Source organism: Andrena cerasifolii, chromosome 13, assembly GCF_050908995.1.
Source record: "Andrena cerasifolii isolate SP2316 chromosome 13, iyAndCera1_principal, whole genome shotgun sequence".
Taxonomy (NCBI): Eukaryota; Metazoa; Arthropoda; class Insecta; order Hymenoptera; family Andrenidae; genus Andrena; species Andrena cerasifolii.
In genome coordinates this window covers 8,919,646-8,942,776 of record NC_135130.1, presented here as the reverse complement: position 1 = coordinate 8,942,776, position 23,131 = coordinate 8,919,646, and the positions used below count along the sequence as shown (strand labels likewise).

The 23,131-nt window shown below is 48.6% G+C and overlaps 1 protein-coding gene across 4 annotated transcripts in view; it reads left to right on the top strand.

Annotated features, from left to right (window-relative positions):
- LOC143375649 (uncharacterized) overlaps positions 1-23,131 on the top strand; it is a 74,524-nt gene that overhangs the window by 6,022 nt on the left and 45,371 nt on the right. The window contains exon 1 of one of the 4 annotated variants that reach the window (XM_076824995.1): positions 11,676-12,241. The exons of the other annotated variants lie outside the window; for them this stretch is intronic. The gene's annotated coding sequence lies outside the window, so the exon portion shown is untranslated. Of the gene's footprint in view, positions 1-11,675; positions 12,242-23,131 lie in introns of those variants that run through there. 4 annotated transcript variants of the gene reach the window in all.

Sequence of the window (23,131 nt, the reverse complement as noted above, 5' to 3'; positions counted from 1 at the left end):
ACGTCGCCCCCCGAAACGGTATTCAAGCGACGCTCGCGCGTCGCGGTGGCGAGCCAAATTGATTCCCTGCCCTCCTCCTGTTTTCGGCAATTCCTGTCCCGTGGATCGAGGGAGGAGAAGCGCGGCAGAGGCGCTTCTCTCAGTCTTCGCTGATGCCCGGCCATAAAATCACGGGAACGCGGTAGATTATTTTACCTCGGGGCAGTAGAAGAAACGGAAGCTCTGCTTTCAGCTCGCCGATTCTACGGGTGTCAAAGGAGGAGGCCACTTTGGAATATAAAGCCCGCCTCGCGAGAAGAATAATCGTTCTATGTTACCCATGGCGCGCCATAAAGCGAGCCGAGTTACGCTGCTTGTTTTACGCGCTCGCGAGCTGCCTTTCTACAGAGCTGAGCGAAAAATCCTTTTCGAAGAAGGGGCTCTCTTGCCTCGCCTTGCTGGGGAATAAGCAAGGTTCGCGAGGGGAAAAAAAGGGGGGTAAAAGCGTCGTTAGTTATTCCGTAGCATTGTTGGATTCGCCGAAGCACGAGGCAAAGAGTCTTCTCCTTACGAGTCCAGAAATTTCGCCGAAGAATAAATTCGCATGGAAAGTTCCCTGCGAGGGAACCTTTTCCGCCCCTCGCCCCTCGGAGCATCAGTTCCCGCAGTTTTGATCTCCGCGATCGCGATAAAGGATAGGTGTGCTCTCCAAGGGTTAAGTCGAAACTTTTAAGAAGCTAGGAAGTAGAGGCCTGCTGCGCTGATGCATGGAGAAGCGTACGGTCCGCTGCGACTATCCGCATACTTCGGAATAGTTTCTCCGTTCACGGGCGAATCAGGCTGCGTACCCCGAAGGAACGCTTATTATTAGCAACCTCCAGGAATCCCCTGTTCTTAAAATTTCTCCCTGCCGCGATCCCGCGGCGGCCACCCTCCGGCAGAAAAAGGTGTTCTCCCTGAAAGTAAGCGAGCACTCTAGTTGGTCTGTCGGGCCGTAAAACCGGGAGAAACCGCGGGTATAGCGGGTACGTGTCCTCGCGAGCCAGCGAAACTCTGCTATCGAAAGCAGGCACCGGAGAAGCTTCTCAGCGTCTTTCAGAAAAAGAGTAACGATTCTGCCCCCTCCGTCGCCTGCTGCTGGCTCGTAAAACGAAAGGAAGCGGCGGTGGAGGGGGGATTATCGATCGAGCGAGAAACCTTTTTCCAATTCGCCGTGGCTCTTTGGTGTAGCTAGGAGCGCAGGGTATAGGCCTGTGGAAATTGGCTCGATTCGCTACCCCGCGGCCGTTTGCTCGTTAGAACGTTTGACGACATAATTACGAGCGATCGATAATAAGAAACGCAGCCGGCTTCCTGTCGTGAGTCGGGTCGCCTTTGCAGCGAGATGCCACGCTGGATTAAACGGAGGAGAAGGAACTTCTGTCGCGCCATTAAACAGAAGGCAGAGGATCCCACTAGCGCGCGGGGGGGGGATCGGGCTTTCCGCGTAAAGTACCGTTCATAATGGAACAGATCTTGAACGGATTATCGTGCACCTTCTTGCAGACTTCTCTGCCTTCGTTTAAGACCCAGCCGTGCTCGCTGCCCTGTCCCTGCCTCTCTCTCTCTAAAAACCGCCTTCGCTGGCTCGATTTATCTCTTAAACGGGCCCGGTCGGAAAAGGCGCGTATCCACGCCGGCTACGCGCCTTTTCGGTTGGAACCGCACGACGCAACCGAATTGATTTCCCGGAAGGGAAACCCCCGCTAACTCCGCCGACCTCCCTTCGGCCCGCTCCAACTGCCGAAAGCAAAAAAAGCCGCGGGTTCTGAATATTTCAACGAGCCGCTCGAGTCGCAGTCGATAGAAACGTCCATCGAGCGTGTTCCGCCTTAATTAAACCGCACGATGGACGCGCGCCGGTGTTTGGCGGTATCGTGTCGTTGTAAACGCGTGTATCGCAACTTTTATCGCCAGTCGAAATTGAAACGATCACCGCGCGCGATTATACGGGGTAAATTGAATCCCTCGATTCCTGGGATTTTTCGAAAACGGACGCGGAATCGACAGGTGCTCGCGTTCCCTGTAAATGAATTCCGGGGGCGCCCAATGAACGCGTCAATCGACACGACTCCGCGGCCCGTTTTGTTTATCTGTTTATCCGCAGCGCAAACTGCGAGAAGGTGTCGCAGCTTGGCCAAGGAGCGCTTCGCTGCGTTTAGATAGCAGGCATTCGTCTTTAAGCGATATCGACAGTCAGGCGTAGGGATTTTCATCGGTTTAAAAGCAAAAGTTTTTCCCATTTAACTGGTGCTGCCTGGGTGTCACTGGCTCGCGAGAGCGACGCAGTGCCGTAAGATTTATGGAAAAGCCTGTCGGGATTGATTTTTGCAAATTGCTTCTTCTCTCCTGCCACTGGAACAATGAAATAAACTCCTTTAGATGGTAGGAGAGACCGGGGCTGGTTGTCACAAAGGGGTAGGTTGAGTAATTGTTAATAACTTTGCACCGACGTGTGCTCTACTGCGGAACGATTTACTGTAGAAAGAAGTCACTTCTACTATGCGTTTATGTCTTGTCGAAAAATTGACTGCTTAAGTGAACATTTTTTCTTAAAGATTTTATTTTTTCACTCTCTATATTGTAACAATAGAATAAATGTTAAGGGACTGTTTTAAAGTTTGTTTATTAGACGATCTATTGACATAGTATTTTTGTTTATATATTAATAATTGAAGGTTATATAGATTATTTAAGTCAAAATGATCGGTCGGGGCTGGTTGACTAATAACGTTAATAAGGTTTAAATTGTTATTTTGTTATTCAGAAAGCGATTTTTATTTTTTGTTTAAATTTTACTGTGTTATAAATACATTATAATTTATGGTTAAGTTGAAAAATTTTTCAGTTTATTATTAAAATATGAAAGAAAAAAATTAATATTTTATAATGAAACAACTCTTGTGACATTGTTTTATTTTATTACCACTAAGATAAGTTGCTAATAACATTTTCTTAACTGATTGTACCTGCAGTCAACCTTCCCCATACTGTAAGTCAACCAACCCCGATCATGGGGCTGTTTGACCACCACGGAAGGTGTTAGAAAAACATTAAAATACCCTAATTGTCGTCACATTGAGTCAACTTTAATAATTTACTCAGATAGCCAAATGTACGCTCTATCAAATATACTAACCGGTTTAATGATATTTCGTCCACGTAATTTATTAAAAATGAAAAACTGAAAAACTGGCCTACCAGCCCCGGTCTCGCCTACTTGGTGGTGCTCGTTTCTAATTAGAACGATAATTACTTGGTTCGCAAATCCCCGCTGAGCCACTGCACATCGAAGCGAGACAAAAGTCTCGGGCGGCTATTAGAACGACAGCGGGAAGGAGCTGTCGCGAAATAACTTTCATTACAGAATCAAGTATGGAGAAACTTGGTAATCCCGGGTAAACAGAGGGTTAAGGGTCGCGCTTCGTACACACAGAGAAGAAGGGTAGAGCGGCGGGCGGCGAGGGGGAAGAGGCCGAGGAAGAGAAAGGGAGCACGGGTAGGCGAGTGTTTGTGCGTGCAGGAGAGAAAGCCAAGCCGCGGAGGGGCTGGTGTCGCGAGAACAGCGGGGCTGCGAGGGAAGACGGGGGGGTTGCATAGGCTTCGATGGCCAAGGGAGGTATACAAAAGTATGATAAAGGGGCTGGCTGGAGGGGTGGATCGCGGAAGGGGTGTTCTCGGTGACTCGTCGGAGGAAACGGTGGGGGTAGCGTCGGCGTCGGGGGTGGGCTGGTGGAGGTGGTAGGCGGTGGAAGCGGAGAAAAGGGATTGTTTGAGAGCATCGACGACCAGACGGGGCCACTTGCCTCCGTTCGACACCCTCTTACGCGCCTATCGCCCCGCTCCGCTGACGTCACGGACCAGCACACTTTTAAACGAATAATGCAAATTGATTTTGCGATTGTCGTCGCCATCAACGCGCGTAGATGGCGACCGCCGAAGCTTCTGGCGCGTTAAGAGACCAGCTTTTATTCCAGACACTCGCGGGTAACTGTCTTCCTTTATCAATGCTGATCCCCGGCTAGCAGACACGCGAAACGCGCCAACTTTTACGAATGTTACGTGCCTTTGAAGCCTGAATCGAATAAACGACATTTCCATCGTGTATAGAATTACCGCGGAGCCCAGCGCACCAATCGAGCGCAGTGACAAGTGGAAAATTGTTAGGTTTCGAGACACGCTCGCGTCCAGAGTAAATAGAGGGTCCAATAATATGTGCCGTGTTTCCACGTTTTTCGAGCAACGAATTTACAGAGACGTCGATAACTTTTCGCGATCGTAACGAGGCTTTCTTTTTTTTTTTTTTTTTATTCGTCCCTAGATATATTCATTGTTCGGCCGGTGCTGTCTGCGTTCATTGTCTCCCTCGAGATTCCGGTATTTTCTCCTCGCGTAACATCGCCCCCGATATTTGTCAGCGGACACTATCAAGCAGCGTAGTAAAGTTTATTTGGTAGTTTAAGAGCGGGCTCTCTACCAGTTCTGTTTTCTGTTCGGGTTTCCCAATCCACACGCTCCCACGAATTAATCGCGGTTGCCGGGCGCGGAGCGGGAAAAACACGTCGCAGGGTGAAGGAACTTGGGCGACGACAGTGTCGCGCGGCAGAGAGACTCATTTCGATATTTTTCGACGAAATTCCCAATGCCTGTGGGCCTTGGTCGCGGTGTGCCGTGTGAGTTTCCTGTTTTTCAGGAATTTTTCACGCACCGGGCGCTCGGTTCGCCCGACCTTCGATCGGCTCTAAGACGATTCATCGGCGGACCAGAGAGGCTCGACCAAGATGCCACTCCCACCGAGATCTCCGCGACAAAGATTTTTAATTAGCCCAAAGGTCGGCTGCGAGAAACGGGAAGACCGCGAAACGCCGCACAGTGGTTTAATTCGCCGAAAAGCTGGCCAAAATGTGAAGGCATCTTCCGATTTGTAGAGAAATTGGTATACAAGGGTTTTCGAGGTCGCTGATTCAGAATCTGAAGTGAAAATTGCAAGAAGAAAAGAAATGGTGGTCGAGTACCTGAAAAAATATCAAATTTAACAGACATCTAGTATTTTTGAGTTTTCGTGGTCGCTGATATCAAATGTGGCATCGAAAATATGAAATTCATAATGGAGGATGTAATACCGCTTGCATAAATATTATCTTTAACGTATTTTTTTTCGTAGAAAAAGTGGTAATTTGAAGTTGAAATACCAATTTTCGAAATTTTACTTAACATTTCCAGAGTAAAGAAAAGTAGAAAAAAATAATAATCTTGACTTCATTCTAGTACGGGCTATAGCAACATGTGTATTGAAGATACACACCAAATTTGAATGAAATCGGTTAAGTAGATCTTGAGATTTTATGAGAGCAATGAGAATATCCTTTCGGTACACCCTTTTGCGTACGAGGCTCTGTGCTGCCACTAATTTTGATTATTTCTCATTGTAAAAATTTGCAAGTATTGTTGAAAAATGAACAAATACATGTAAAAAAAACGTCAATGGAAGAAGTTTCATAGTTTCGTTATAAAAAAATTCCGGAGAATGCAAAAAACTGTCTACAACTGTAGAAGACGACTGTGGAAGTTTTAATTTTTCAAACAGTATTTGTTACATTGCAATGTGTATAACAAATGCGCCATAGTAGCAAAACGCTGTTTTATACTTCGAAAGTTGCATTTTGGCCAGCTTTTTGGCGGATTAGACCACTGCGCGCCACTGCGCCGCGCGTCATCCAAGTGCTCGCTGGTTAGCGAGACTGAACTGCATACTAATTATCGAGAATGGAGTTGCGGATGACTGGAACGCGGTTATTTAAGAGCCGTATCATTGGAACATCGAAATGGTTTTAAACCTATAGCCGCGGCGGTTCCCTGACGGACGTCACTTCGACACGTCTTTGTTAACACGACGTGCAAACCGGTTCATCATCGGGTTGATTAATTAATTGATTGCGAGAAGACAGCGACGATCAGGCTCCAGAAATAGCGATTCGATGAAACATTCGGCTCGATCGACGAACCGGCTGGCCGATTAATCGAGAGCACCGTGACACCACACGTCGCCGCGGGATAAAATGACATATGTATTATGTAGGTGTACATCCGGGCGTGCGAATCGTTGCCGCCAAGTTTCCATTCTGAAAGCATGTTGATTCCAAGATTAGGGATCCGACGGTGCTCGCCTTTCGATCGCTCGATCGCAGCGCATGCGTAACACGGAATGATGCAACTGTCGTTAGATTCGAGTCTAAAGATCACGCGAAACTGGTCGGCTCTCAAGTTCGGTGACAATGTATCCCCTTGCAGTCGTTACACCACGGTGTTCTCCTGTTTCTGGCACTTGTCAAACATTCATTTCGCAATTCCGCGGGCCCGGCTGGGGCTCGCTGACGGTTTCCTCGGCCCTTTCGGAATTTCAAGTACGCAATAATTTAATCCTTCGTCTTTCCTTTATGCCCGGCGCATGGCAGAGTAGAAAGGTTAAATAGATTAATTGCTTAGGTCGGATCGATCGAGTATGACAGGGTGGCTCTCTGTCCCTCCCTCTCCCCGACCCACCCCTCCTACGCGCCCCTCTCCTTCTTCCCCCCCCCCCCTCGCTCGTACTTTATTCCTTTTTTCCTGCGCCTGGAAATTGCTATCGCTTTGAGAATTAAACCTGGACTCGGTTCACTCGCTGCGAACGGAACAAAGGGGTGGTGGGGGCTGAAAGGCTGGAAGAAACGGCGGCGGGAGGGAGTTGTGGGAGGTGAAAGGGGGAGCAGCAGGGGGAGCCATAACGATGATGCTCGTTATTCGAAAAAGAAAGAAGAAAATATATATCGCTGCCGAGGACTGTGATGAACGAGAAAGCAGAAGGCCGCCTGATATCGTTTTTTCGCTTTAATAAATCCCTCCCATCTCGTCGTACACTTTTTAGCGCTACGATTTTATTCCGGATGGCTCTCGAGCGTCGGGGCGCCTCGTTTCTTCCTCTCCAACGGCCGACACACGAGTCGCGTTACAGAGCCGCGGTAAGAAAGGAGCTGCCTCCTAATCAAAATTCCTTTCCGTAACGCGATAAGATACGCCGCGCGTCGTTTGGTAAACGCGTCCTACCGACGAAACGGAACGCTGGTCGGCCGTGTCGCGTCTCGTTCTATCCGAACCTGCCGAAAGAATCTGCTAGCCGAGTTTCTCGGTCGCGGGTCACCCTTAGTCCCTTCGGCCGATTTCCATCGGACAGCCCGAGCGGTCTGCGAGTTGCCAGCGAATCCGTTTCACCGCGAGCACGTATACCCGCAGCGTACAGCCCCGCTGATAAGAAGAAACCAGCCCTTAAATCGATCGCAACCCCGATGTCTACACCGTTCGCGTAGTTTCACTTTCCCTTCCTGTAGGGCTTCGAGTTCACGCACCAAAGGGTCGGGAGAAGGGGTGGTGGCTTACAACGATCCACCGCGACGAAATATAATCCGAAGGAGAGGAGGAGAGAGGAGCTTCTTGCCTGCACTTCCGTCCGGACGTTGGACGAGCACACCGGGAACAGGATACGGGCGACGCGACGCGGGTTCCTTCAACCCTGTTCGGCTGTTTTTGCGCTGGTCGCATGGAGACTAATTAAATACATTCTTATTCGCTGGTATAGCTACCTTATGGAATAGCTATCGCTGGGAGAGAAAAGTGAAGTGTGCTGGGCGCGCGTGGTGGTGTGGCACGGAGTGTAACGTTACAGGCCAGAGTGCAGAGTTACAGGGCCAGCGCGCAACCCGTACGGATCGGGCGCGCGCGAATTCATCGTGTAACACGAAACCGCGAGTTTCTCCGCGAGGGGCGGGGGGGGGGGGAGCGATTAATCGGCCGCGATGCCACACCTACCTATCGATGATTAACGACCGGGCAATTAGTCTATCGTTCCCTTGTTTATGACCCGAAATTAGTTGCACGCGCCTTATCGTCGCGTTCCGTTAGGGATTCGGCAATTACCCAGCAGGCCCGTGGAATCATCCTTCTAGCCCCTCCCCCTTCCCCGCTGCAGTCCTCTCGAAACGAAGAATCGATCCGGCGTGTTCGCGTCTCTGGGTTCGCTCCCCCTGAAAAAAGGAGAGGCAGAAGAATCGAAGAAAAAAAAAAAAGAAAAATGAAAGAGAAAGAGAGGCGCAGGCGGCGGAGGAGTAGGAGGACGAGCCGAGCCGAGCCGCGCCGGGACACGCGGTGGGGAGAAGGTGGCAAGAGAGGAGGGTATGGATGGAAGGGCGAGGGGGCGAGCGAGAAGGCGGTACGTACTCCTTCTCGAGTCAGCGCAAGATGGATTTCCGCGAACTTCGAGCGGGCCTTAACTCGCGAAAAATGTCAAAGCGAGTAGAAGAATAGGTGGTTGGCTGGAGCGGGGGGCGGGAAGAACGGAGGGAGAATGAAAAGGGTAACTGGGGTGGGTGAGGCAAAGGGGTGCAAGACGAAGCGTCGTTGTGTCGACGCCGCCGCCACATCTACGTGCCCCGCGTATACGTGTATCCCCATAAAAAACTTCGAAAAATGTAAGAAAATTACGCCAAGTGCATGAAATCAAATATATCACAAAAAATAGAAGATAGTAATAAGTACAAAATTTAAAAAATATGTGAAATCAAAATCAACTGCAAGTACGTAAAGGCGCCAAGTATTTTGAATAAAATTTTTATTATTATTAGAATATTTATTTGTATTAAAATATATCTGCTTAATATTATTTAATATATTTTTTTCTTTGTATAAATAGCCATTGTTATAATTGGCGCAATTTTTGTATATCATTAATTTTTTAAAGCTATTAATTTACGACATTGTTTTTAAATCGGATTCTTTTTTATGGGTTAAGTAAAATGTCCGCGATATGAGTAATGGAATGAACACAATGTATGAGCACAGCATTTTAGCTGTGTATATGTAGCTGTGTCATCTTAAGCGCAGTTGGAAAGCACCTTTATGTACTTGCAGCTCATTTTGATTTCACATCTTTTTTTTTTTTTATTACTATTATCTTCTATTTTTTGTGATTTATTTGATTTCATGTACTTGACGTAATTTTTTTACTTTTAAAATTACTGTCAGCAGTTTTACTAGTTCCAGTACTATAATACAAATTAAAAACAGTTTGATGATATACGAACAGGTTGTATTTCAAATTCGGCCAACTTACCTTGTGTTTCACACTGCATTTTGGTTGCAATTCAATGGTACAACGATACATATTTGTAAAAACCCGTGGCATCTCAAATTTTGACAACTTATCTAATTTGATTATAACTTGACGGTAAGCTGGCAAAATTTGGAGTGGTTTGCATAGCGAAGATAGAGATTGACGAACGAAACATGTGTTAGTTCGTTTTGGCTAAAGATATGCGTGTAACGCGTATATACGTATTATACTGAAAATTTTCTTGTAGAAGAAAAAATCTTACCGTTTCCGACAGATCCACGAGACGATATTACGATATCTCTGTTACGCGTGGCCCGATTTTATTGAATTCCGTCTTATTCGAAAGCTTATATGCGGTTTATATGAGAAAAATGCCTTTAAATTTAGGAAATATTGCTGACGTGATGAGATATTAATGAATCAAGTTTCAGGTTAGGTTGGAATAGCCGGGCGACGAGTCAAGATACACGACAGCGACATATACAGGGTGTCTTTCATGTACTTGGCGTCGAGACGCTACCGCGTCTCTAGATATTCGCGTACTTAAGATCCGAAAAGCTCGGCGAGGGGGGCCGAGGGGAGAAAGCAGCCTCGCGTGGTAGGAGGCCGAAATGGGGAGCGGGGAGAGAAGGAATCGCATGACGGAGGGGCGGTGTTGTTGGAGGGGATGATTGTCAAAACAGGGCTGCAAGACGCTACGAAAAATGTTCGTATTTATGGCACTATTTCCGCCGTTTCGAGCCCCAACCACCGCCCAACTGGACCACCCACCCCCGCTCCGGCTTGTCTCGCCTCGCCTCGCGAACACCCTCCTTTCCCCCCCTCCGTTTCTTTTTTACTTCCTCCCTTCTGCCGGCGTCGTTTTCCAGAGTGCGCGCGGCCACCCGCCCGCCCGCACGTCGTTCTTACTTTTCTTGCTTTTCTCTTCTCCTCTTTCCTCGCGCCGCGAAACACCCCTCCATCCTGCCGTCTTCCCGCGCCTCGTTTCCCTCTCCAGCGTTATATATCGTGCACTCTACCCTACCTTCGGCCACGATCCCCACTTCCAGCGGCTGACTCTCCCCACTAGCGAACCATCGCCGGCGGGAGTTTCTGCCCCCCCCCCCCTCCCACCTCCGCGGCGCCACTTTAATGTTACATTAATAAAAAGCAACAATCAATATCTTCCCCGTAAAAAATTTTAATCTATAACAGAGAGAATTCCGCCGACCCCTCCCCACGGCTCCTACCACCGCCCGCTCGGTCTGTCCCACGCGTTCTTGCTCGCGCGCGATCTCTCGCTCGCTCTCCATCGTCTGTCTCGTCTGCCTCCCACCCTCTTGAGGAAGCGTCGCTGCGAACCGTGCCGAGCCGAGCCCTCAGTATCGTATCTAGGCTCTACGTGTACCCCGACCTCTCGGAGCCAACGACGCGCGAACTGCGTGTTGTCATTTCGCTTTTCACACCGTCGGGTACGCGGCCACGCGAGCGAACTAGCGAACGAGCCACCCGCCCTTCGTCGCCGTTGTACACGTGCCCTTTTCTCGCGCCCTTCCGACCACGCTCCCTCTGCGCATCATCCGTCCCGTCCCTCCCGTCTCTTTTTTCGTCGCTCGGAAGTTGGACCCGTCTCTTTGTGTTTTGTTATTGGCACTCTCCCTTCCTCCCAGTCGTTCGCTCGCTCCTTCTTCCTCTTCCTCCCACGCTCTCTGCCGCTCTCTGTCTCTCTACCTCTCGGACGTCGGTGACAGACACGCGTGATTATTCGTTGCGTGTACAAACGATGTACGCGGAAGTCGAAAATGTGATAGACTGGCTGGAGGGTTAGAGGGGTGGATGTGCGTGCCGAGAAAAAAAAACGTGCTCGGAGCGATCTCTCTCTCTCTCTCTCTCTCGTATTCGGGCGCGACCTCGCCTGGTGCGCAAAAATACGCAAAAAACGGAATGAATAGCGGTCATTGTTGATACAGTTTCGTGTGTTGAACCCCGCGGCGGAGTTTGTATCGGAAACGGAGCGCCGATGTTAAGTATGCATGTAAAGCATATACGGCAGAAGGGAGTTTCGGCCGAGCTCTCCCGCTTCAATTGCAACGGAATCGAGGAGGAGAGGGAATCGGTTCGCGGTCGCGTAACGAGCGCTGACCTTTGTTATCGGATTCGTCGAATTGTTTTTCCGCAAAAGTTCAGAACGAGTGTTTATCTGGCGCGATTGACCGAGCGATCCACATAGAAAGAGGCTCGAGCGATCGGAGTTACGGTTATAATACCACGCGATCGAGTCTCGCTAGAGCGATTTTACGTTCGCGTACCACGGCTGAGGCCACGAGCTCTCGACCTGCGTGCTTCTTCCCGGACAAAAGGGTACGGGAGTAGCGGCGCACAAGCGAGAGAAGACGCGCCGAGCGAAAAGGAGGAAGAGACAGACCGAGAGCGTGAGGGGGAAGAGAGAGAGAGAGAGAGAGAGAGAGAGAGAGAGAGCGAAGGAGACGGAGAAAGAGAATATATGAGCGTTGGCGAGAGAGGGAGGGAGAAACGGGGGGCTCGCGCGCAGAGATGCGCGCGACGAAGTCAACCGAGCTTCTTCGGACCTCAAGAGACTATAGTTTACTATTTTAACTTGCACGCTATGTTTTATAGCGTATCTTTCCGCTAACTCGCGACGCCGACGGTAAAATTCTGTGTCGTTATCTTCCCCCTTTCACGTGCTTCCTTCGCGTTAGAGATTCGTCGACTCCGTTTCCGGAAATCGTTCTTTCAACGCTATCTTGACTCGAGAGTGGCTTTGTGCGTACCATGAAAGCAACCCATTCGGACAGTTTGAACGCGAACGAGATCGAGAGCAGTCGAATGTCGCCGTTCGATCCGCGGATCCGACTCGCGAGCAGTGACTCGAGTATCGGCTTTTTTACGCGCGTGCTTTCCTAGAAAGTTCGCAAGTTGTGCCAAGTGTGCCGAAACGGACCGACCGGCCTGCAGAGTCCCAATCAAACTTGTGCCCGCGTGACACTGGCATGGCGACCAAGTGATTCAGGGCCGAGGAGCGTGAATCGTCTCTGTTCCATCCTCGCGGAGGCGTCGCCGTACCCTTTCCACGAACGAAATGTACGTAAGTGCGTATTTCTTTGCCCGTTCCGTTAGAGAGCATAACAGCAGGAGAAACGTGGATCCCTGTGACGTATCGGCGCTACGGAAAGCGATCGACGATCAGCGTTCTCGGTGCTACCGGTAATCTCTAGTCCCTCGAACGGAGTCCGGCGTTCGATTTCGAAAGGATACGCAAGCTCCGCGACCGGATGACATTGCATCTCGGAATCCGTCGCCCCTGGCCGTGCCGCGCGTAGGTCAGGTTAGAAACCTGTGCGAACGTTTCCGCGACGCATGTTGCGCGCGTGAGAGACAGGGACAGCCTGCGAGCGAGCGATCGCGCGAGAGGGTCGGGTATAGGCGCGCGTTAGAGAGAGAGAGAGAGAGGGAAGGATGCGAGGGACAGAGAGAGCGAAGCGAGCGAGAGAGGAAAGAGAGCACGCGGCGTGCTCCGTAGCGTGGTAGCGTTGGAGTTCGTACGGGTGACTGAATGGAATGAGTCTTCTGTGGGAACGCGGGGTGGGGTAAGGGCCAGACCAATAGAGTCGGGAGTTTTGTCAGGGGCGTGAAGGAAGGGGGCCAACGGCGGCGGAAGGGGAGAGTTGACGGACTTACACACGTGCGTTTGAACCTACGCTACGCGTACGCGCGTTGCGTTCACGCAGAACCACTGCATGGTCACAGTAGACGGGGCTTCCGCGTAGCGATGGGATTCGTTTCACGATTGGGCAATGATATCTAATCGTTCTCCTTGATCACCACCTCTGCTTATCGTTTCACAGCGTAGACGATTCGTTGGTTTCGTTCGACTCCTTTCGCCTGAACGCGTCGAACGAAACTAAGGAGATAACATAACGCGCGAAATTATCGTCGCTGCTACTTGTCCCGTAATAAGTAATCCGATACCACCGTGGGCACGACTCATTTAGGGACCTTCCCCATAAAGCTCGTTCCGTCGATGGTGCTCGCGAGCGTATCATTCCCATCGCTAATACGGCGTGTCGCGGCTCACGCGCGTACGCACGCGAACGTGTAGGACTTGTTTATTCTGCCTGGCCGCGTGTATGTGGCGCGACGTGGAAAACCAGCTGTGCGAATCGATCCGGCGAGGATTCGATTTTTCTCCACTCCGTCGATGCCCGCCGGTTGATAAGTGCGTCACGTGACGACGAAATTTATTCAGGGACTCGCGTGGAAAGGCTTGCAGGTATTCGGACGGATATAGATTAGCCAGAATATTCAAGTGGAATGCTGAATCGAACGATGGATTTCCTTGGGCAATCTTCCTCTCGTCATAAATTTGCATGACCTAAGAGTTTCTAAGAAAATAGGTTACCGGCCAGGTTGACTGGACATAAGTTGCGATTTAATAAGCTTAACGATGCGTGTCGATAATTGATTGCACACGTGCCTACATATACGGTTACGGACCGTCCATGAATAGTAATACTTGGGTTGCGTATTTTTCTCTTTTTCTAGAGTAGGCACAATCAGGCCTCGCGGATTGATAAAAGGATAGGAGGTGTTCTCTACAGAAAAAAAAAAGAAACTCTGTTGAAACACATGTGCATTGGTCTTAATGGTCGTAATTTTTTCTGATGCGTATCTACGCCGATCGACTTTCTTGCTTAGGAAAATCGCACAATGCCTGTTATTACGATCGTTCGAGCCGGCCTGCCCGCAGAAACGTTCGGTCATCGCGTATCGCGCACGTCGCCGTCGTTGCGGGGATTTCTCGTGGCAAAGTCGATTAATCGATCGCACGTTTCTTCAGCAACGATACCCCGAAAAATGCCGGCACATAGAACGAGCTCCTGGAAGGGCAGGAAGGCGTCGGTTAACTGGAAGCCTTCTACCCCGGGGGTAGCGTTCCACTGCGATCATTGTTATCCTCATTAAACTCGGCGAACTTTAGGCAGAACCGTAGAAGCCTGCGAAAAGGGCGAGGCGCTGCGATCTCCGCGAGGAATGCACCGCCGGATCGGGAACTCGAGTCCGTCCGTCCCGTCTCGAAAACCTGTTGCATTTTAACGGCGCGTTAACCGATTCTTTGGAAATCCTGTTGGCCACGCTGGTACGTGCCAGCGCTCTCCAACGAGGAAAAACTGTTTTCCAACCTTCGGCGTTACATTGACGTCAGGGATCGCTCAATCATCTGTGGCGTTTTTATCCGTTTAAACGATTATATTCTCTGCTAATGGATACGCGGGCAAGTCTCGCGAGACGAATGCGCAAGATTCTAAATATTCCTTTCGGGATCATTCGGTGTGACATTGCTGCCGCTCCGTTTCTTAATCGCGTGTCAATACGATATTGCATCGATTAGATAACAATAGAAAAGTGCGAAGACGCGTTCCGCGATCGAGCGGTTGGTGGACAGGAATCGCGGTTTCCCCGATAGAGCTGCCCTAGCCTCGAATTAGCCGCGGGAATATTCTACTAAGGCGAAAGGAATCGTTTGCACGCAGAAATGCATATAAGACCCCTCTGTCTTGGGGGGTGGGGGGGGCATTGGGGAGCGGATCGATCTCGGAGAGTTCATCCGGCAACTACCTATAGTCACCGAACTGCTTTGCAGCATACTCGCACAGATGGTTGACACGAATAATGCGCCAAGGATACGAGCGGCGCGGCGCGACGCGCTCCGTGATTCATAAAATATTAAGCGGAATTCGAGCGAGGGTCTGTGTGTGTGTGTGTTTTTTTTTCGCCCCACAATCATCATCGTCGGCCGTTACATATTACATACACGCGTTTCCGCGTTTCGGTTCGCGGAATCTTTCTGGATCGATAGACTCGGCGAAACAAGGAAGAGGGGCGGGGGGGGGAGGGGTCTGGTTCCTCGGCGCATAAACAAAACGCTTATGCATGCTTGTTAAATAATTCTGGATGCGCACGCGACGTAATTTACGGGGCGATTTAAAAAACGCTCCCTCAACGCCGAGCCGTGTAATAACGAAAGCCGGCCGCCGTCGCCGCTTCGCCTCTCCTTATTTATAACGTGTCAATAGCGTATCGCGTTACTTCCGGTTGTTAACACCGATCAATACTGTGTCTTATTTTCCGAAGGAACGCGCGCCGTGCCCCGCATACACTTAGCGTCGAGTCGGTCAATCGTACCGTGTGCACTTTTTCAGCCTTTCTTTTCTCCGTTTTCCTCTTCCCTCTGAAAAGCTGTGCCGAGCGGGCGGCGGGGGCCCTCGTGGCGCGAGCTTCGCGGAACAGAATCATCGGGCAACGATCTCGTTCGACTCGATCGCCTGGAGTCGCGCTGGAAAAAAACTCCAAAGCACACTTCCGCCTCTAATTCTGCCGGCATTAAGAGCGAGCCTCGGATCCGGCCAGCCTCGAACTTCGCAGCTACGGAATGCCCGACGACTCGCTGGATCGTTCCACCGGAAGTTCCCGCACTCTTTCCCGCTCTCGAGCTTTGAACTCGCGCCGCCACCACGGGCCAGCAAAGAGAGGAGAGGGCGGAGGAGAGCGGCGGCTTGTGTGTGGCTGGCTTGCCGCGCGATACTTGCGAAATTCTGGAAGGCACGGCTCGCTTCGATTCCGTGCTCCCATTGTCGGTACACGGAAGAAGGGCAACGTATTTTTACGACACCGCGGGCCATTTATATTTGGACACCCCTCGCCGCTCTGCGCATCATTGAAATCTTAATGAAGTTCACGAGGATATATGTCTATTCGACACCTCTGTTTCCTTGCTATCGCGTTTCCCTCCCTGCTGGTTTCCGACCGTGTCGATGTTAGGAGGGTGTGTAGTCGCGATATAGCGAAGCCCCGAGGACATAGTCGACTGACAAGGAGAGTATTTTAGGTGTCCGCCTCCGATCATTTTGATTTTTGGATATGTTGTAGAGGACCGAAAAATAAGAAATACGTGTTTTTTTATTTTTGTCGGTTTTCATATTTGGGGGGTGAAAACTGCGTTCAAAGTTAGGGGTGGAAAATCATTTTTGTGGATTTTTGAGAATCTGGTGAGCCAGTCATATTTCGCATTCAAAGACACAAAATTCGTCCATTGACACTATTTCCCTATCTCTAATAGTTCTCGAGATATTCCACAAAAATGATTTTTCAACCCTAACTTTGAACGCAGTTTTCACCCTCCAAATATGAAAACGGGGAAAAATAAAAAACACGTATTTCGTATTTTTCGGTCCTCTATGACATATCCAAAAATCAAAATGATCGGAGGCGGACACCTGAAATACTCTCCTTGTAAGTAGTGTGTATTTTACACTGCGTTCCATATAAGAGCGTACCAACGCCCCTACAGATTTGCGACCGTTCTGCGCAGCTCCCACGGATCTGGCACACGCGATTGGTCGTAGCACTTTCCCTGCCGGTTTGCTAGCAATCGACAGTGTGTCCCTGCGCGAAACGAGTACGCTCTAATGTGGAACGCAGTGTAGAAGTTATCTAGTAGAGTATGTAGTTCTCGGTCAGACTTCATTTCGGAGCAACTCCACGCTTACGTAGGGGAGAGTCGTGCAGTACCGACCGCTCTAGGTTTTTTTTGTTATATCTTGGGGTAGAGTCGATAAAAATCAGAAGTTCAAAAACGTGTTTGTAGTATAGATGGAACTTATTAAGAGGAGGGAAATTATTTTGTGAAATTTAATAATAAGAATTGATATTTCGCAAAAGTAAAGAAGTTGTAATTTCTAGAAAACGAAACATTGTTGTCCAGTACCAACCAACTATTAAATTAGTAGATTTTTAGGTCTAAGTGATTAACAATGTTAACCCTTCGTTAGCACACCTCCTTTTTCCATCAACTTTGACATACCTGGGTGGCTCACACCCAGAGCAATTTTTGAACAACTGCCATTATCATCTAAAGAATCCAATCGTTATAAAAAAAATCATGGATCAGTTTTAAGGTCTCTAGAATATATTCCAATAGTTTTTTTTATTGAAATTTAATCACAGTTTTTGTAAAAAAAATCTAGATTACTACATGTCGAGAAAAAACGAAGAAAATCTTTAAATAGTTGTAACTCTTACAAATTTCAATGTTAGAAGCTAAAAATCTACAGAGTTGTTGCACGGATATAATATTTTGAGAGAAAACGTAGCTTGTAAGTCAGCTTTGGAGAAAAAGTATTCATTTTGCATATAGAAGGTACAGAGCGTCAACATCAGCTTGTGGGTGGCTCACACTCAGAGTGTCAACGAAGGGTGAATAAAAAGGCATTTAATTGGTACAATACAAGATTCTTTTCAAATTTTATTTGTACAAACATCGCAGGAATAATACTACTTAATTAATATTCTCCTGATCTGTGCATTCGACGTGTGCTCAACCTTCACATTCGGTACACTGCACCCATTTTTTGTCAAATGATTCCTTGCAAACAGGAATGGGCAAAAATTTTATTTAAATCAAATTTCGAGTAACGAATACAAAAATTAACTTTATTCATCGAATAAATTCTCGTCGAATAAAGAAATTAACTTTATTCGTCGAATAATCTAAAGTTAAAGTAACTTTTGTTTGATCCTTATTTAATTAATTTTGAATTTAGTTAATTCCCAATTCTGCTTGCAAATAACACACTGGATAACTTCTTCGCTAAATCCTAGCTTCCTGTTTGTTATATTATCATACCTACCCTTATTTACTTTATTTTCCTGCGGGACAAGGTAGAAGGAAGGCTAAATGAACATCTTACAAATTAATCCGAGTTGCTAACAAATTGAACTTACAGATAAGAAAAATTTGGTCTCTACTGGTGGACAGTCTATTGGTTGGTACTTTATGACAAACACGGGGAAACATTTTAGATCACGATATACTATGTACAACAAAATATTGCAAAACTATGGCGTTTTAGTAAACTTAATAGACTAGAGCTAGTATACATAATACAAGAAAATTATTTACTCACGTGAGAAACAAAAAATTAGCTTTAAAAAATAACTTTTAACCCACTGAATATCAGCGTATACGTTTAATGCCACAGAGCATCGAGAGCAATGGAGTAAACAATATGACCCCGAAATAGGTTACAGAGAATCGTGATTTTCATTTGTTAATACATATAAAGTGCTAAAATCTGGTCGAAGAAGCGAGAACTAGCTTAGGTCGGTACAGTAAGCTGGTCGGCACTGTGCGACTCTCCCCTATCCACAGATGAACGACCGATCTCGAATCTGAGAAATTGCGAGACTCGCTCTTCCACGAAGCCCGGAGAAGATTTCTTCTTATTACCCAATTTTTAGAAGATTGCGGATTAGTTGCGATGCTCGGACCAATAACTGCAGAGAGGTTTACCCGTCTATACTTGACGAGGGATCTGTCCTCGGCAGGGATGCCTGGCTTGTAGGCCACCTTAGAATTCACCGCGACGAGACGATTCTCCGAGTGCAACTTCGCGGCTACCTGCGAAACTTTGAAGGGAGCTAAAATTGTGCTACCAAATCCGACTGTTCTCAACTGATTCGGAGTCGGGAAAGTTCGACGGTTCCGAGGAAAGTGTCTGGACGGGGAGAGATCGGCCGAACGATGGACGATGACTGGGTGCTCTCGGGGCCCGCGAGCTCCTTGCCGCTGCACGGCGATGCACTTAGGGCCGGTGCACATATCCTGTACAATGTGTATCCAGCAAAACACCATAGGAAAGCCAGGACAACCAAGTGTTAGAACGACGAGGAGCCGGAGAAGGAGGAGAAGGACAGAGGCGAACGATGGTGGGGTGGCGGTGGTGGAGGATGGGAGATTTTACAAAAAGCCAGGCAGAGCGGCCCCTTTCGTCGCGCGGGGGTGGGGAGGAACGCGGGGGCTTGGGGAGAGGGCGGACGACCTCGACGATGATACGACAAAAAATCAGATGCACGGCCATTGGCTGTTCTCAATTCGAATTATTGGCTTCCCCGGTCGCCGTTCGTCAGAGCCTCCCCGACCTTCTCGATGCTCTTTCTCTCTCTCCCTCCCTCCCTCTCTCTCTCTCTCTCTCTCTCTCTCTCTCTCTTTCTCTCTTCCCCCTGTTCTCTGTTCCTCCGGCTTCTCCTACCACCACTTTCCCTCCGCCACCGCCATCTCCTCCGTCGAGCCGCCACCTCCTCGCCCCCTTCGGGAATGGGCGCCGGCGAGAAGGGCCGAAAAAACTTGGAAAAAAAAAATCCAATTTCGTTGCCATGGTGACCGGCGTGCGTTGACTTTGATAAAGATCCCCCGAACGAGCCACCTCCGCTTCGCTCTGGCCTCCGCCGCCTCTTTCTCCGTCCTCTTTATCCTCCTCCTCCTGGCTAGCCGGCTAGGTATATACCCTCCGCGCCACGACGCCGTCGCTTTCGCAGTTTCTCCGATTGTACGCACGCCCGTCCGTCCTCGCTCTTCTACACGTGTACACGGACGCGGGGAGGGGTGGAGGGCGAGAGCCACGGCGGATTCGTCGCGAGCAGGGGGGGGGCCGGGCGCGAGGGGCTGAGGGTGAAGCGGTTTTGGTTGACCCATATCAAAGGGGAGAGGTGGCTCCGGACGTTCCGGCGGCCGGACTCGTTGAGTGGTTTGTTTGTTTCGAGCATCGGCTATTGGGAAAAAAAATTTTATTTACAAGGGGAGAGAATTGTTGTTCCCGCTGGGAAGACGGCGGCGCGTCGCTGCTCGCGAGAGGACGGACGCGAAATTCATTTCTGGGGAGAGACGTCTGTGGCCCCGGTTGCCCTCGCAGCCTCATCATCGGTCCACCGATAGCGACGCCAATGTCCAGCCGCGCGATACCACATTCCGAGATAATATAAATCGTACATACGATATGCATTATAGAGGATATAGGGGGGTATTCAGACGCTGCGGGATGCCGAAACGCCCTCCAGACGTCTAGCGCCGTCTGCTCAACCTACTTGGTGTCCCCGAAGCGAGCGACGCAACCCCGCAACTCGCGCGTGTCGTCCTCCACGCCTATGGCGGGGTGTCGTAATAGGCGGCACTTGGAAATCAAATTCGGACAGGTTTCTCGTCCGTTAGGCTTCCAGATGCGGATCTCTCTAATGCGATTCCGTGCGTGCAGCGCGAACCGCCCGAGTGTATAGCTTTCTTGAGCGTGCGTGGGTGTACGTGAGGGGGCCGCGAGACTGCTCTCCCCCCCTCCCTCTCCTATGCGGACGAGTCTGATTTTTATTTCGAAAAACTTTTTTAATAAAAAAGTTACCCGCTCCACCCCACGGCACACACACACACAGGCGCGCGCGCGCGCGTACACAGACAGGCAGGGTTATACGGCCAGGTGTATTCTATATAGGCGGCAGAGGGGAGCGAGAGAAGGGAGAAGAAGAGGACGGGGCGACCAAGCCAGCAGACCTCGCATTAAAAGTTTCACGGCGCTCACGATATTTCATAACTTTCCTGTATTTCGAAAAACGTGCAGTCAACCACGGGTCGGATCCAGACAAGCATCGGAATTTCTGTGCACACGAATGGGAGGCCGTGCTATCGCTGCCCATACTTAACCGCGCTAACAGAGAGACTGTTACGCTGGCATCTCCTAGCTCCTAGCTTCTCCTAGCCAAGTTTTACATCCTTCTCGCGTCTCGGCTCGATCCCTTCGTCACTCCTCCCCTCTCTCTCTCTCTCCCTCTTCGTCTCCTCCTACTCTGCCCTTATGTTCCGTTCCCTTTACTTCTGGCCAGCGTTTCTTGCGCTTTCATTACGCTCGCTAAGGATGCTGGCTTAAAGTGACCGGCGCTCGTTGTGCAGTGGCATTTCAATCGATCGCGCGGAAACGTGCCGGAATCTCGTTTACGATCGCGATACTAATCGTAAATCCGCTCTCGCGCGACCCTGCGGCGAATGTAAGAATACACAGATATGTCCTCGGTTCCTGCGAATTGTTTTATGCCGCCCCATCGTTCTCTCCCCCGACACTGTCGTGCATAAATCGCGCGACGCGCCGAGATACCGCGCGATACTTGGTAACCAATATTCGCGATGGCCCTACTGGTCAGTGTCTCGCCCGAGTACAGTCCCCGGTACGAGTCCTGTCCGTTTCTGTCTCGGGTATAATGAAACGATGCACCGCAACGGCCACCGCGCTGCACACACCGAGCGCGCAGTGACAGCTGCACACAGCTAGCCTCGTATTCTCATCAGTCTGTGTTAAGATGCTCTTAACATTGATGGTTCTCGTGTTTGCGAGCTTCTGCCCGGTCATTCGCATTCGCGTAGCAGGGAAATAAATTGCCCGGCGAATCTTGATACGCTCGCCTGTACGGGCGCTTTGGGCGACGCTCTCTGTGAAATTCGCGTAGGTCCTGGGTGTGTACCGTTTCGCGCGGGGTGTTCGGCTCGCGTAGGCTAAACTGTACGAGTGATTGGCACCCTAAGCGGAAATCACAATTGGATTGTCTATATTTTTTTGTCAAGTTTTTACAGGGTCTTCTCATTAACACTGTTCCTACCACGACCGGTGAAATGACCGTTTTCAAAATTTCGATTAGAATTTGCTATATAGAACGTAATTGAATCGCCTTTAAACTTCACGAAATTTCCTCAAATATACGTATGCACATGGTATACTTCTGAATAAAAGAAACTGTATTTTTATACTATCAAATTGGCTATTATATTTATTCGAAATTAAAAAATATAAGTTGCGCTAAAGACCGGTCGCGGTAGGAATAGGTATACGCGACGTGTCGGTAGGAATAGTGTTGAAATAAAACATCTTGAGTAGGGTAGACCGGGGGCGGTAGTAACAGGGGGGCGAATGTAACACGCTAAATATCTCAAAACGTACAATAGATATTAACCCTTAACTGGTATACTGTTTTTGGCAAACGTGGCTGGTATACTGGGGTCGTGGCAGACCCCAAATAAAAAAGGACAAAGAAATTTGTAAAGTCGACCCTGAATCAACCTCTATGAATATTTTGTTCTTAGGTAATGTGTAAAATAATAGAAACCTAGACAGTTAAACTATTATTATAAAATTAATTAGAAAAACAGTTTACAAGCTTAGGCAACCAATAATTTTGCTGCGAACTTTGCGTGCCTGGGGTCATGAGCGACCCCAAGATAGCAGTTAAGGGTTAACACGAATTTTGGATATATGATGAACAATGACATTAGGAATACACGCATCCATGTCCTGGGAGTACAGATACGCAATGGACATTAATAGTGAACAAAAATAACTTTTCGATACAGTAACTTTTTCTTACTGAACTTAAAATTGTAATGTTGACCTGGGGTCAGGGGCGCTTGTAACACTTTACACCGTTCTCATTTTTTATTAATAACTTGGATATTACTTGACATATAGCAGAACTGTTGTGACTTAATGATTGCTAAATAAGTAAGTAACATTTCCGTATAAGAGTTTTTGTTTTAAATGTAACAGTTCCTGCGTAATCGTATTCCAAAGTCAAATTGTTACTACCGCCCCCGTTCTACCCTACCTATTAAGTATTTTAAAAATATTCAATGAAACACAAAAGTAGGCCTAAGAGTATAATCATTGGCACCCTTAAATTTCACGTTATACACAAAAATTTATGTAGTTAAAAACGAAGTTTAAAGTGTTTAAACAGACTAACTATTTCACTCGCTATTAAATGCCTACAATACTTAGTAAATCTGTATTTCAATCCATTACTTAGTTATAATGCGACAAAATATACTTACCTACCCCTTATCAAAATTTTAAGAGAACCCCTAAAACTCAGCCCTTTGTCCCACTTTGTGATATTGTCAGAAGCAAAATGTGTAGTTCAACTACTGGGCTTTGCAGTGTCGTAGTGAAAGAAAAATAAGAAATCATAAGAAAATTACTTCCGAAGCTTGTACTTCAAAATATTTAGCTTTTTGAGTGCCAATGATTAGCGCAGTGCCAGCATTAGTGCAGTTTACCCTACTTATTTCTGCCACTTGTCGAAAAACTGTTAGCAAGTAGGATT